Source organism: Lipotes vexillifer, unplaced genomic scaffold (genome assembly GCF_000442215.2).
Source record: "Lipotes vexillifer unplaced genomic scaffold, Lipotes_vexillifer_v1.1 scaffold1722, whole genome shotgun sequence".
Taxonomy (NCBI): domain Eukaryota; kingdom Metazoa; phylum Chordata; class Mammalia; order Artiodactyla; family Lipotidae; genus Lipotes; species Lipotes vexillifer.
The window spans coordinates 437,195-452,348 of NW_006770421.1; positions in this window are offsets into that span (position 1 = coordinate 437,195).

Genomic DNA, 15,154 nt, shown 5'->3' on the forward strand with positions numbered 1-15,154 from the left:
GTAGGGAAAAAAATCACAAAAGACCAAATCTATCACCTAGTTACAAATTTTAATAGTGCTTGGCAATTTCCATCTGCTTTTCTTAAGTGCTATTTTTATCAGGTAGTCACCAACCCATTTAGACTATCTCTTTCTAGCAGTCAGCACAGCCTCCACCTGACTGAATAGTGTCAACTCAGCAGACCTTAGTTCAAAGCCTGGCTCTGTCACATAATAAAAGTGCCACAATTTGCAAGTTACTCAAATTCTCTTGTGTACATTAGGATTTTGAGGTGTTTTGAGGATTAAAAGTAATAAGGTTAAAGTGCTTTGAATGGTACCTGATATATACTAAGCTCTCAGTAAATGTTTCATGTTTCATTATCATTTTCATCATCACCACCATCACCGTTATTTATTTTAGAGAGGGGAACAGAGAAGAAATATATCAGTCCATATCTCTATTCTTTCCAGTCTCCCATTGTTCTCCGTGCAATTAACTCCCCTACACTACTGAGTCTGTTACCCAAACCTTTAGGCAGTCTCTACAAAGCCAGATTTTGTGTCTGTAGAATGTCAAAAAGAGCCATGTTACACTTTTTCTGGTTCCTAAAAAAAGCCAGGCCCTCTCCTACTTATGGACCATCATATACATTGCTCCTTATGTCTATAAAACTTCTTTTTACTTGGCTTTTATTCATTCCCATGTCTCAACCTAGACATACCCTCTTCCAGGAGTCCTTCATTGGTGCCCCTAATCAGGATTAGACACCCCTTCTACCTGCTCCCAGGGCATCTGCTCCTTCCTCGTCCCTCAGAACCCACCACTCTTTATCGTAATTTCCGGTTGTCTTTCCTGTATGCTCCTAGGTGTGTTCTCTGAGTGCAGGGACCTTGTTTATTCTACTTACTGCTATATCCCCAGAATGTAGCATAATACCCAGCAGACAGTAGGTGTTTTTAGAGTGACTATTTTGCAGGATTGTTGTGACTATTAAATGTTGTTAAAATTCTTGCCACGGTTCAACATACATTAGGTACCCAACCCCTTTCCAGAACTTAGTATGTACTTAGGCACAAAGTATCCTCATTTTCTAAGAGTCACTCTCAGTAATCCTTCCTGTTACCAATTTGGCATCTATTTTGCAAAACATATTTCCACACGTAATTCCTTTAGCTCACTAGCCATAATTTTACCCTTTTTTGTTCTACTCAATAAAGTATGTGAAAATACAAATAAATAAGACCACATTCATGATTAGGGATAATCTAACTATACAAGGTAGTATTTCTTAGCATGTGTTTTGGGCTGAATGTTTGTGTACCTTCCCCTCAAAATTCACATATTGAAGCCCTAATCCCCAATGTGATGGTATTTGGAGGTGGGGCCTTTGGGAGGTAGTTAGGTTTAGATGAGCCATGAGGGTAGACCTCATAAGAAGAGGAAGAGAGAGAGTTCACTCTCTCCCCAACATGTGAGGACACAGTAAGAAGCCAGCCATCTGGAAGCCAGGAAAGAGCTCTCACCAGGAAGTGAATATGCCAGTAACTCGATTTTGACTTCCAGCCTCTAGAACTGTGAGAAATAACTGTCTTGTTGTGTAAGCCATCCAGTCTAGAGTATATTGTTACAGCAACCTGAGCTGACTAATACAGTATGTATCAGATAGGCTAGCTTAAAACAAAAAATTTCTCACTCCAACTACGTGAAATCAAAGTTGTTTAAACTTCTTTCCAGGTAATCTTTACTGAGACTTGTATTGATGGAACAGGCACTGTCTGCAACATTTCTGATCATTGTTGTAAACTGTAAGAACTCTGAAGGGTCCTGTATTGGCATTAAGTGATCCAGCCCAAAAGTGACACCATCACTTCCACTCACAAATTATTGACCAGAAATAGTCACATGACCAAGTTCAAACATATGTGAGTCCAAAAGTACAATATTACTATGTACCTGGAAAGTAGATAAATTAAAACACTTGGCAATCAAAATTAACAATTAGTATAAGATCAAACTTCAATATTTAACTATTATAGTAAATCTCTTGTAACCATTATCTGAAAAAAAGGGATTTATCAATATTGTTATGATCCTGAAAATGCTCTATAATTTTCCCTTTCCTAAATTTATACTCCTAGACCAAAACTAACTGTGAATATCAAAATTTTCTGAGCAAAATATCAAATAAAAGCAGGCAGGTAGAAGAAAGGAAGGAAGAAGAGAGGGAGGGAAGGAGGGAAGAAGGGAGAAAAAGATAAAAAATGATAGAAAGAAAGAAGGCAAGAGATGGAGGGAAGGATAGAGAAAATGAGAGAAAGAAAGATGAAATGAAGGAAGGAAGGAAGGAAGGAAGGTAGGAAGGCAGGGAGGGAAGGAAGGAAGAAGAAATACTAAGCCAGGAAAAAAGCCTCAAAAAATAACCAACATTCCTACCTAGATTTTAAGGTGACTGCTTCCCAAGAAAATTATCAGAGACAACCAAATTTAATGATGCCATGATATTTAGGATCGCTTCTAAGGAAATTAGGGCTCCATGTTCTTTCTAAGATTATCTCTTGGAGATGGCACACTCAAACTGGATAGTTTCAGATAGTTTAATAAAGGAACAATTAACAAAGATATAGACAGGTTTAGGAGAAAATAAAGAATAATGCAGAACCCTGAGGCCTGCAATAGTGGGACATCATTTAACTCCCCCAGGCATGAATGGACAAAAAGAGGGAACAGCTAACCACAATCTGATATCACCTCACACCTGTCGGAATGACTATCATCAAAAAGTCTACAAATAACAAATGTTGGCAAGGATGTGGAAAAAAGAGAACCCTCGTACATTATTTGTGGGGATGTAAATTGGTGTACCCACTGTCGAAAAGAGTATGGAGGTTCCTCAAAAAACTAAAAATAGAACTACCATATGACCCAGCAATTCCACTCCTGGGTATATATCCAGAAAAAATGAAAACACGAATTTGAAAAGATACATGCACCACAATGTTCAAAGCAGCACACTTACAATAGCCAAGACATGGAAGCAACCCAAGTTCCCAACAACAGACAACTGGAAAAGAAGATATACATATAATGGAATATTACTCAGCAAGAAAAAGAATGAAACACTGCCATTTGCAGCAACATGGATGGACCTAGAGAATGTTACGCTTAGTGAAATAAATCAAAGAAAGAAAGACAAATACTGTATGATACCACTCATATGTGGAATCTAAAAAATAATGCAAGTGAATGTATATTCAAAAGAGACACAGGGAGGTTCCTAAAAACTAAAAATAGAACTACCATATGACCCAGCAATTCCACTCCTGGGTATATATCCAGAAAAAATGAAAACACGAATTTGAAAAGATACATGCACCACAATGTTCAAAGCAGCACACTTACAATAGCCAAGACATGGAAGCAACCCAAGTTCCCAACAACAGACAACTGGAAAAGAAGATATACATATAATGGAATATTACTCAGCAAGAAAAAGAATGAAACACTGCCATTTGCAGCAACATGGATGGACCTAGAGAATGTTACGCTTAGTGAAATAAATCAAAGAAAGAAAGACAAATACTGTATGATACCACTCATATGTGGAATCTAAAAAATAATGCAAGTGAATGTATATTCAAAAGAGACACAGACTCACAGACATTGAAAACAAACTTGTTGTTACCAAAGGGGAAAGGGATGAAGGGAGGGATAAATTAAAGGTATGGGATTAACAGATACATATTACAATATGTAAAATAGATGAGCAGCAAGGATATACTGCATAGCACAGGGAATCATACCCTTTATCTTATAATAACTTATAATGAAGTCTAACCTGCAAAAATACTGAATCACTATGCAATACACCTGAAACTAACACCACACTGTAAATCAACTATACTTCAATAAAAAAAGAGGAGGGAACAGATCCACAGACCTGGGATGAATACCCTAAAGGGAGGCCCTTATGAAAGCCACGGCCTTTAGTTAAGGAATGCTGCCAACTTCCAGTGACTCAGCAGGGAGGAATAAGGATAAATACCCTTACCTTATCCTCATCCCACAAACCAATCACCAGCCAATAATCATACAGCCTACTTTATAGCCAGAATACAAGGGAGCCTGCTGAGACAGTCTCTGTAGCTCAGCCTTTCAGGGCAAGAAATAGGGTGGGAAAACTGTAGAAAGTAGAGCAGGAGGGGCAACCAGGTGATATTCACAGCTTGAAAATCTAAGCTGTACCTCAATTAACAAAAGACAGAGTATTCCCTTCACCTGCTGTCCAGTTCCCAAAGCTCAGTGTCAGTCATTCACTCGGTGTGAAAATTTGATGTCACATCGGTCTCCAAAATATACTTCTTGAGAACAACATGTTTCCTTTCAGGTAACATCAACCTTGATTTTATAGCACTGCTTCTTGAGACAAACCTCAGTTTTCTAGGTTCATTTGACACTTGATGATGTTGCCATTTTTAGTGATAGGGAGTGATGTTTTGCCAATAAATATTACTAAAGAAAGGCAAATGTGCCATTGATTCCTCATCCTTGCCAATAACAGAGGAAAAGAAGTTTGTCAACACCCAACAGAAAAGCTGGATCTGTGTAGATTTGACTTGATGAACTGGTCCAGTAGGCTTAAAGGCATAAGCCAAGCTGGGGAGCCTAGTCAGTCAAAAACTAACTCAAGAGTACATAAAGGTAACAGTGGTTGGAAGGGATTCAGTGCCAGGATGTTGCTGCAGAAATGAATAAATATCAAAGATTCTTTGAACAGATTTACATACCTTAACCCCTCCCCCAGTAAAAAGTGGTTACAAATGCTAGGGCAGTTAGGTGAAGTACTTTGAATGAAAGACAAGTCCTTCAAACTGTTGGGAAGAAAAGACAGAAAATTTTAAGACCAAGTGGTATTAACCTTGCTTTCTTTTATCCCCAGTTGCCTTCTATGTTGCTTAACAGGGGAAATAGATGCAGACAGATCTGACACATCCTCAGAGCATACCAATTAGGAAGAATGGTATGCTGATCAGCCCATGTGGAAATATATAAAGATGCCATCGTTTTGCTTTTTCAAGAAGACAGAAAATCTTTAGAAATTTTAGGATAGCTGAGAAGGAAATGTGGAGAACTAAAATTTATGCATTTATGTCAATATATAGCACAAGTTTTGAACCCTGGCTACATATTAGAATCATCAGGAAATCTTTTAAAATGCCCATGTCCTGACTCAACCTCCAGAGATTCTGACATAAATGGTCTAATGTAGGATCAGCCACTGGTATTTTTTAACATCTTTCCAGGTGATGCTAAAGACATTCAAGTTTGCAAACCACTATACACAGGCATGGGACTCTGTCAAGTTTACTAGACCATTCTTTAGGTATTTGTTAGGAAGGCAAAGAAGACAGGGCTATTCAGTAAGCAAGAGTCATGTCAAGACTTGAAAAGATCTTTTAAAGAGGGGAATGCTGAGGAATTTTCACAGCGATTTGTAGAAGCAATAAAGGAAAATGTTTAAGAGCACGAACTCTGGAATTAGAACTTAACTTTGAGTTTTATCTCTGCAATGTACTACCTCTGTAATTTGACAAAGTGTCCACATCTGTAAAAATGGATACAATAATATCTACCTTGTGGAGTGTCTGTGAAGTTATGTGTGTTAAATGGAGTCAAGTATGTAAATCACCATCAAATAGCTTTTGCTCAGTAATTGACAGATTTCTTTCACATTCAACCATACTCCAAGCACAGTTCCTTTACAGATACCTGTGCAATCCTGATAGTCACCTAAAAACAAAAACAAAAAATTCCTAAAATAAGCAAAATTTATCAATAGAACTAAGATGCATAATTTGCGGTGTGAACAGAAAATTACAGCTGAAATCAAGCTATCATTTTCATGATGCACGCATTTATTCAAAAGCAAGTTTAGTCATCAGCTTACATATTCCTAAAATATAACACTTTGGTCTAGACTGAATTGTATATGGAGAAAAGAAATTAAGAGCTTTCATTCCAATCCTGAAGTGCTAAAACAAGCCTATCCTGAAAGGAATTCAAGAGAAATATAAACCTCATAATGTATCAAAAGATCATCCTTGATCTGATTTTCACAGTTTGAGAAGTAATTCAAAAAACACTAAAGAGCAACTTTTTCCAAAGAAAAACTTTCATGTTATAACCCTCCTTCCACAAACTAAATCCAAGGAGGCTGGGCCAAACTTTATTAAAACTCTGAGCCACAAGGAGATGGTTGCATAGAACTTAAGCTCTGCACATTGAACAAAGCATTTTTGTCATGTCAATAAAAGATCTCCTTGGCCATCGTCTTTCAAAGTTACAGCCAGACTGGGAGGTATGTTACCCATTTCTCCAGCCTCTAAAAATATTTCCTTATAGAACAGTCTCTCTGTAAGACAGATCTGTTTGCTTCAGCTCCCCCCTGCTCTATGCCTCACGTGGGAGTACTTGCAAATAGAGCGCCTGGAGGGATCAACACAGTTTTCTAAAGCAAACATAACACAAGTGCTATTCATGGGTTACACACTCCACAGCTGTAACACGAAATGTGTAGGAGCAGCCCCTAATGGCATTCAAATCATGTACTAACAGTTCTCAAGTGTCAGGTGTTTTTCATTTTCTAGCTAGGGGAAGAGATATTCACGTGCTGATTTCCTACACTGAACAGCTTTGTAACCCCGCAGAGTGAAGGCGCACTGTGTTTCTGAGTCTCTATTATGTCAGATGAATGCCACAGTTAGAGGCCAGAAAGGACATGTGATCCCAGTTTAGATTCTCTTTTTTTCCCAGCCATCTCTCAGCATTTCAGTGGCATGAATTTCATGTGTATGCATGGAAGACAACTCACAGAGCATGTATCAATGCTAAATTTCACATAAAAGACTGAGGACACATAATTTTCTATCTGGGTATAATTTAATACTTCTGTACACACTTTGATCTTATTGAAGGTTTGAATTTTCAAAATGGCCTCTTGCAGTGCCCCAGATGGCTGCCTGTCAAACCCAAGCACCAAGCTCACTATAAATAGTGTGGGTTCTCAATGGAACAATGAGGTTCACATTATACATGCTGAGGGAATTAAGATACATTTTATTTATTTAAGTCTTTTTTTTTTGCTTTAAATATGCTTGGTCATAGAATATAACAGAATATTAAAACATATTTTCAGAACACTAAAAGGCACACTCATTATACATGTTGTATCAATAATTTCGATTTAGAGTGAAAGAGTGTATGTGAAACTGGTGTTGGATATTCACCATTGTGATCTAAATATTTGGGATTCAGTGAAATCTAAAACATATTTTACTAAACACTTTTTCCATTATGTTTTAAGTTGTGTATTTCAAAGCTATTCAGTCCACTTGCTCCAAATTCATTTATGTTAACCTTATTAGGTCAGTGCTTTGTAAACAAAAATCTTGACATGCCAGAAGACTTATGGTCTCTTTAAAGTCATTTATCTTAATTTCAAAAGGCGATTGGAACTTTAGGTTAAAAAATGTTTCCTTCCATGTTGAACTTTAAACATCTCCTTTAAGAGGAAACGGACAAAATCATTTGTTGTCTGGACATAACATATGGGTATACATGTACTACTTTGTATTTGATTAAAAACATATGAAAGAAAGCATTTCACAGGATTTTGAAAAACTGCAGAGTCAAGTACATGAGAAGTAGCTACAATGAGGTGCTGTGTCCACAATTTTAATTAAAAATTATGTATTTAGATGGCAATAAGAACATGCTTTTACCATGCCAGGGTAAATGAAGAACTTGGCTGGTTTTTGTTTTTGTTTTTTTTTTCTGTAACCAATGTCACCGTCTCCTTGCCCTTGTTCTCTAAGCCCAAGCAAGCTGGATTCTTGAGGAATAGCCTGGAGTTACATGTACTAAAAAACCATCAACTCTGTTTGCAAATGATAGCTACATAATACCTGCATCTTACAAATAGCTTCAGTCAAAGAGATCGTAAAATCTGAACTGGAGGAAAAAAATATATAATCTTGTTTACCTGTCTTCATATAACTAAAATCTATATTCTGTAAAGAGAGAAATAGTGAATTTGGTGAGGACTGACATAGAATACACCTGACATTTTAATAATAACATGGACCTCAGTGAAGAGACACACTGAGGGGTCCTCTTCACTGCTCTGTACCCACCCCAGACCCACTCACTCCTGGCCCTCAAGAATGCAGAGGATACAGGATATGGTAGAATCCCCAGTCCTGCCCCCTTTGGCAAGTTAACTAACTTCCCAGAACTGTTTCTTCACACTTAAGGAAAACTGAGATACTTACCTATATTTGCCACCAGGTTGTAAAAATTGACATGGTGTATGCAATGTGTCCATCACAAAATAGTTGAAAAAATAAATGAATGTTATTTTAAGAATTAAATAAGTCTGCCCTCTGACAGTTATATTATACACTATCAAGAATAAATCAGAGAGGAGATAATCAGTCACCCTAAAGATATACTTGAGTATAACTTTAATAACGACAGCAACTTATTGAATAAAATAATGTATTATTCATAAGGACGAACGGTCAGAAGTGAACAGTGTTCAAAGGGAATGAATTCAATTCAGCAGAAATTCCTCATGAGGAAACCTGGCTAGGAAAGCAATAAGAGTGTCACGCACTTCCTTCTCTTAGAGCAAGGGAGGAGAGGAAAGGGTGAATCAGTGGAGCTGTTGGGTCTTCAGATCATCAAAGGGTTCTAGTCAAGATTTGCTTGTATTATGTATACTAATATGTACATTGCCATGTATCTATATGTTACATTTTAAAACATCGTGCAAGGACTGCCTTGGTGGTGCAGTGGTTAAGAATCTGCCTGTCAATGCAGGGGACGTGGGTTTGAGCCCTGGTCCGGGAAGATCCCACATGCCGCAGAGCAACGAAGCCCGTGCGCCACAACTACTGACCCTGCGCTCTAGAGCCCACGAGCCACAAGTACTGAGCCCGCATGCCACAACTGCTGAAGCCTGCATTCCTCAACAAGCCACCGCAATGAGAAGTCCAGGTGCTACAACAAAGATTAGCCCCTGCTCGCCGCAACTAGAGAAAACCCATGCACAGCAACGAAGACCCAGTGCGGCTATAAATAAATACATACATACATACATACATACATACATACATAAAAAATAAAAATAAAAAAATAATAAAACATTGTGCAATCATTTCCGTCACTACCATGAATAATTGCCAACACTACCACCACCACCACCAAAATTCTTAAAGTGCTTTCTAAAGAGAACTACTGATTCAAAAGTCTTACTAGGACTATCATGTAATTATAGAACTAGATAGCATATTAAAAACAATATAACTGGGTTCCAATGAAGGACTGCTTTGGGGAATAAGAAGTCAAAATTAAGGGGGCTAAAAGTCCTTGATTTCCCTACTCCACTTAAACTGAATAGTATATTTAAATATATATTCAAATTTGTGTAGGATTATATTTGATAAATTGGCTTCCTGTTTTAAAAAAGAGTTTGAAAACTATCAACCTAGTCCTGCTTTTCATGCCACAGACACATAAACTGATGCTAGAGGTGAGGTGATGTCTCCAAATTCCTGGTGACAGTAAGCTGCAGTCATGATACAATCCCGTTCTCACACACCGGATTCAATCATCCTTTATCTATACCACAGCATCTCTTCAACTCTTCCTTCCATATAAGAGCAAGTATCCACATTTTTCTTAGTAGCATTGAAATTATTCTTCCAGGGACACAAGCTTAGAGCCTAAACTTCAATTCACTAATCAAAGTTTCCTAACATTTCTTAGCAGTTTATTTTTATCCTAAGGGTAAGATATGGATTAAACAAAGAGTAACTAAAGACGATGTATGGTGGATGGCTATGAGATATTGTTTCCTCTCTCCTCTTTCCATCCCTCAGAACCAGATATTAAAATAGTAAGGGTATTCAAGAAACAAAATGATAGTTTCTGGTTCTCTTGGTGCTTACTTGATGCTTGTCAAGGAATGAGTCCTTTGCAGAAGGAGGGGCATGTCCAAGAAATGTTGGGCTCACAATTCAAAGAGAATTTCACACAAAGCATTTATTTATTTAATTAGGAGGTTCATGGGGCTAGATGACCAGAATCTTACACTATTGGTCCCAGATGTCAGACTCTCTCTGCCCAGGCTGGAGGTCTTATTCCATATATATCTATCGAGCTCCCTCCCACCTGTTTTCTCTTTTCTTTGGTTTCCTTGCCTTGGATTGTCTCTGGGTACCATCTCAGTCTCCAAAGTATATTTAAAACTCACACACATTTAACTAATGACCTAGCTGTCTAGCTTAAATATTTCAGACATAACTATGTTTTCTTAACGCACATGTGTTCTAACCACTGGAGAGAACTTCCTACTTGATCTCCTTTGCCCATATAATGATCCATATTAGTAACAAATATTCCCACAGTGTCCCTGAAAGAGTGATGGAGCAGTTCATAATATTATGCATATTTGAGGGTGGGAGGTGAAGGGGAACTCTGACAGGAGAGAATCTCTTCCCAAATGCCTCACCACATTCCCCATTTCACTCCTTAATCATACATGGCCAGGCCCTGTGCATCTCCATGGCAGAGGCTCTCTCAAAGCATCCTTTTCTCTCCATGCCATGACAACCCCTCTCAACCAGAACTTATCACAGTCTTACACAGCTACTGCAACAGCTCCTTGCTTCCTCTGCTTCACTTCTCTCTTCTAACAGTCATTTCCTGAATACCTCCATCATCTTTAGGTAGCTAAATCTGACCTACCTTGCAGGTCAAACACAGATACTACCTCCTTCCCAAAGGCTTCCTTCTACCTAGAAGTAACCAGTTGTTCTCTTGCATGCCCTCAGAAACCCTTTACTTCTCTTCTGGAACTTGTGGGGAGTTGAATGGAAGCCCCCTCAGGCTAATTGCCTGAAAAGAGCCTCCCTGATAGGCATTGCCCACATCTAGGGCTCAGTCTTTATTATGGGTTGAGCTGTGCCCACTCCCGGTAACCTTATTGGGAAATAGGATCTTTGCAGATATAACTTAGTTAAGCTGAGGACATTAGGGTGGGTTCAAATCCATTATGACTGGTGTCTTTATAAAAAGGAAGAATTTGGACACAGAGACAGACAGATGACGTGAAAAACACAAGGAAAAGACAGTTATCTACAGGTCAAGGAGAGAGTCCTGGAACAGATTCTTCTTATATACCCCTTAGAAGGAATTAGAAGGAACCAACCTAGCTAACACCTTGTTTTATGGTTTCTTTTTTTTGCATCTGCTTTGCTTTTTTTAATTTTTTAAACATCTTTATTGGACTATAGTTGCTTTACAATGTTGTGTTAGTTTCTGCTGTATAACAAAGTGAATCAACTATACATATACATATATCCCCATATCCCCTAACTCTTGCATCTCCATCCCACCCTCCCTATCCCACCCCTCTAGGTGGTCACAAAGCACTGAGCTGATCTCCCTGTGCTATGTGGCTGCTTCCCATTAGCTATCTATTTTACATTTGGTAGTGTATATATGTCCATGCCACTCTCTCACTTTGTCCCAGCTTACCCTTCCCACTCCCCATGTCCTCAAGTCCATTCTCTACATCTGCATCTTTATTCCTGTCCTGCCCCTAGGTTCTTCAGAACCATTTTTGTTTTAAGATTCTATATATATGTGTTAGCATACGGTATTTGTTTTTCTCTTTCTGACTTACTTCACTCTGTATGACAGATTCTAGGTCCATCCACCTCAATACAAATAACTCAATTTCGTTTCTTTTTACGGCTGAGTAATATTCCATTGTATATATGTATCACATCTTCTTTATCCATTCATCTGTCAATGGACACTTAGGTTGCTTCCATGTCCTGGCTATTGTAAATAGAGCTGTAATGAACATTGTGGTCCATGACTCTTTTTGAATTATGGTTTTCTCAGGGTATATGCCCAGTAGTGGGGTTGCTGGGTCGTATGGTAGTTCTATTTGTAGTTTTTTAAAGAACCTCCATACTCTTCTCCATAGTGGCTGTACCAATTCACATTCCCACCAGCAGTGCAAGAGGTTCCCTTTTCTCCAAACCCTCTCCAGCACTTACTGTTTGTAGAATTTTTGATGATGGCCATTCTGACTGGTGAGAGGTGATACCTCACTTTTGATTTGCATTTCTCTAATGATTAGCAATGTTGAGCATCCTTTTATGTGTTTGTTGGCAATCTGTATATCTTCTTTGGAGAAATGTCTATTTAGGTCTTCTGCTCAGTTTTGGATTGGGTTGCTTGGTTTTTTGATATGAAGCTGCATGAGCCACTTGTAAATTTTGGAGATTAATCCTTTGTCAGTTGCTTCTTTGGAAATATTTTCTCCCATTCTGAGGGTTGCCTTTTCATCTTGTTTATGTTTTCCTTTTTGTGCAAAGCTTTTAAGTTTCATTAGGTCCCATTTGTTTATTTTTATTTCCATTTCTCTAGGAGGTGGGTCAAAAAGGATCTTGCTGTTATTTATGCCATAGAGTGTTCTGCCTATGTTTTCCTCTAAGAGTTTTATAGTTTCTGGCCTTACATTTAGGTCTTTAATCCATTTTGAGTTTATTTTTGTAACACCTTGTTTTAAACATCTAGCATCTAAAATTGTAAGACAATAAATTTCTATTTTTTCAACCCTCCAGTTTGTGGTATTTTGTTATGGCAGTCCTAGCAAACTGATACAGCTCTTACCGTTTCAGGCTCAGAAACCACTCTTTCAGAGTCTACGTATTCAGACTCAGAGATGCTGACTCACATTTTAAAAAAGCAGTACAAGAGACTGATGTATAAAGCCAAAAATGATCATTCATAAATTACACTAATAACTAAAACTGCTGACAGACTCAACAACTTTTGTCCTCTGGCGAGCACATTCTCTTTGAGTAATCACACCACTTGGAAAGCCTAATCATAATCTCTAAATCGTACAGTGAGCTTGAACATATAGCAAGTGAAATAAGAAACAGGATTCCAGAGTTTAAGGCATCAAATTATCATGCTCAGTGTATATATTCAAATGACATACTTGCTGGTGGGACCAATCAAGTGAAATCCTTGGAGTACGCTATCTTTTCCTTCACCCAGTGTTTCAAAGAGTGCAATAGCTGTCAATACAGGAAGCACTGTTGGCTTTCCACCTAGCATTTATTTTTCCTTTTCTCTTTCCTGATTTTTTTTGGGGGTCTGGGCCCTGCCCCACACCAGGATGGTAGTCCTGCCATCTCCCTCTTCAGTGATAAATTCAATAATCCAGGCTGAGGTCAATCTACACGTGGGCCTTCCTAGGCTCCTGAGGAAACTGATCTTTCAAGTTGAGATTTCTGTTTCTTGCCATCAAAAGCACCTAATTTCTAAAGTATGCCTTTTTTCTATGATTCCTGGAATACTTGTAATTCATATTTTCTTTCTGTGGTTTGCTAACATCACCAGCATTTTATAGGTCAGGAGACCATTCATTTTACAGTGATTTTGCTCATCTTTGATCTCATGTGTTCTGTGGGGATTTATAATGGAAATCTCACTAGGCAAATTGCTATGTGGGAGGAATTGTGCTGGGAATTCAAGGCAGGCAAGTCATTGTACTCATGGATTAAGTATTCTAAGTGAGAAGACACATGAAAACATAAACTCACAAAAGCAGATACTAGGTTGTAATCTATGGTATGGAGAAAATAAACAGGGTGCTGGTATAAAGAATGAGGATAGATCCTCCCTAGGGAGAGTGGTCACAAAACCCTCTTGGAGGAAATTTAAGCTAAAAACCTTAAGTTTATAGGAAACACCTGAGTGTGGCCGGCCCCCCAGGTACCCTTCACAAACCTTTTACATTTTACTACGTATTTACTTTTTTTACATAGTGTAGTGGGTATTTGTCATTATTTTAGACAATTATCTAGATATTTAGACAAATTTCTGGATTATGAACTCATCTATTCATTTCAATGTTTGAGGAATTCCTTTTCTTATGAAACTTGGTGGTGACTGCCACCCACAGAGAACCCAAAGTTTTGGAAACCCACCTTCCCAGCCTCCTGTGCAGTTCTGATAAGTAGCCCAGGATCCAGGCATGACAGGCACAAACTTGGACCTGGAAGCTCCCACAGGGCTACCTCTCTCTGGTAGTGGTACCTGCAGCAGTGTCACAGTGAGGGGTTCCCGGGCCACAGGACATCCTATTAAGTGAAGCATCCAATCCTGTTTCAGGGCGCTGACTCACAATACAGGCACTTCTGTGGTGTTCAGGGCATTGTTTCCAGATATTTAACTTCCATTCTGGTTCTTCAGTCCCATCAAGATTTCTATGGTTCCATAATATCCTTTAAGAAGATTTTTTCTGTTTAAAAGTTGGATTTTGTTGCTTGCTCTTAAGAGTTCTGACAGTTACTTAACATCTTACGTCACAGAGCTGATACCCATGTCAAATTCATGAGAGCGCTGTTTAAATTGGATTTTTTATATTGTTTATCAAGTAGTCACAGTGCCTAATATACTCTAGTTGTTCAATGCTTATGGAATGAAAATTGCTTTGGATTTTAGTTTCCCTTTTAACAAGGGAGATACAATATAAAGGGTGCTGACTGCATATTTTTTATCTTCTAAATATGGCTTTAATCATTTCAGGTGTATCTCACAGAGTTAAGTAGAATTATCTTCAATAAGCCTTCTTTTTCTGTTTTCTAAAATCATATTTGGAAAGGTATATTGGTCTCCCTGGAGAAAACTATTGATATGTGAGTGTCTGAGTAAGAAATCTCTCTTGCATTCTTTAGTTCCCAGTGTGGAAAATCTTGAGCCACTATTTTACATTAACTGATGACAGATATGTACCATTCCTTCTTTCTTTAGCTTAGGCGGAAGAAAGCTGCAAATGGTGCAAAGGGAAGAGTAACCCATGGTATAAAAAACTCATAAAGTAGCATTTTTGACTTAAAGAGTTCAGAACCTAACTTTCAATTTAGAATCATTAATGATTTAAAATATATAACACTAACATTTGTTCAGAGATAGAATCTCTGGGTAATAACTGCCCATTTGGGGGCACAACATATGCAAGCACCTGACACACATATATATTCTCAATTCTCACAACAGTCATGCACATAGGAATGAGTATTT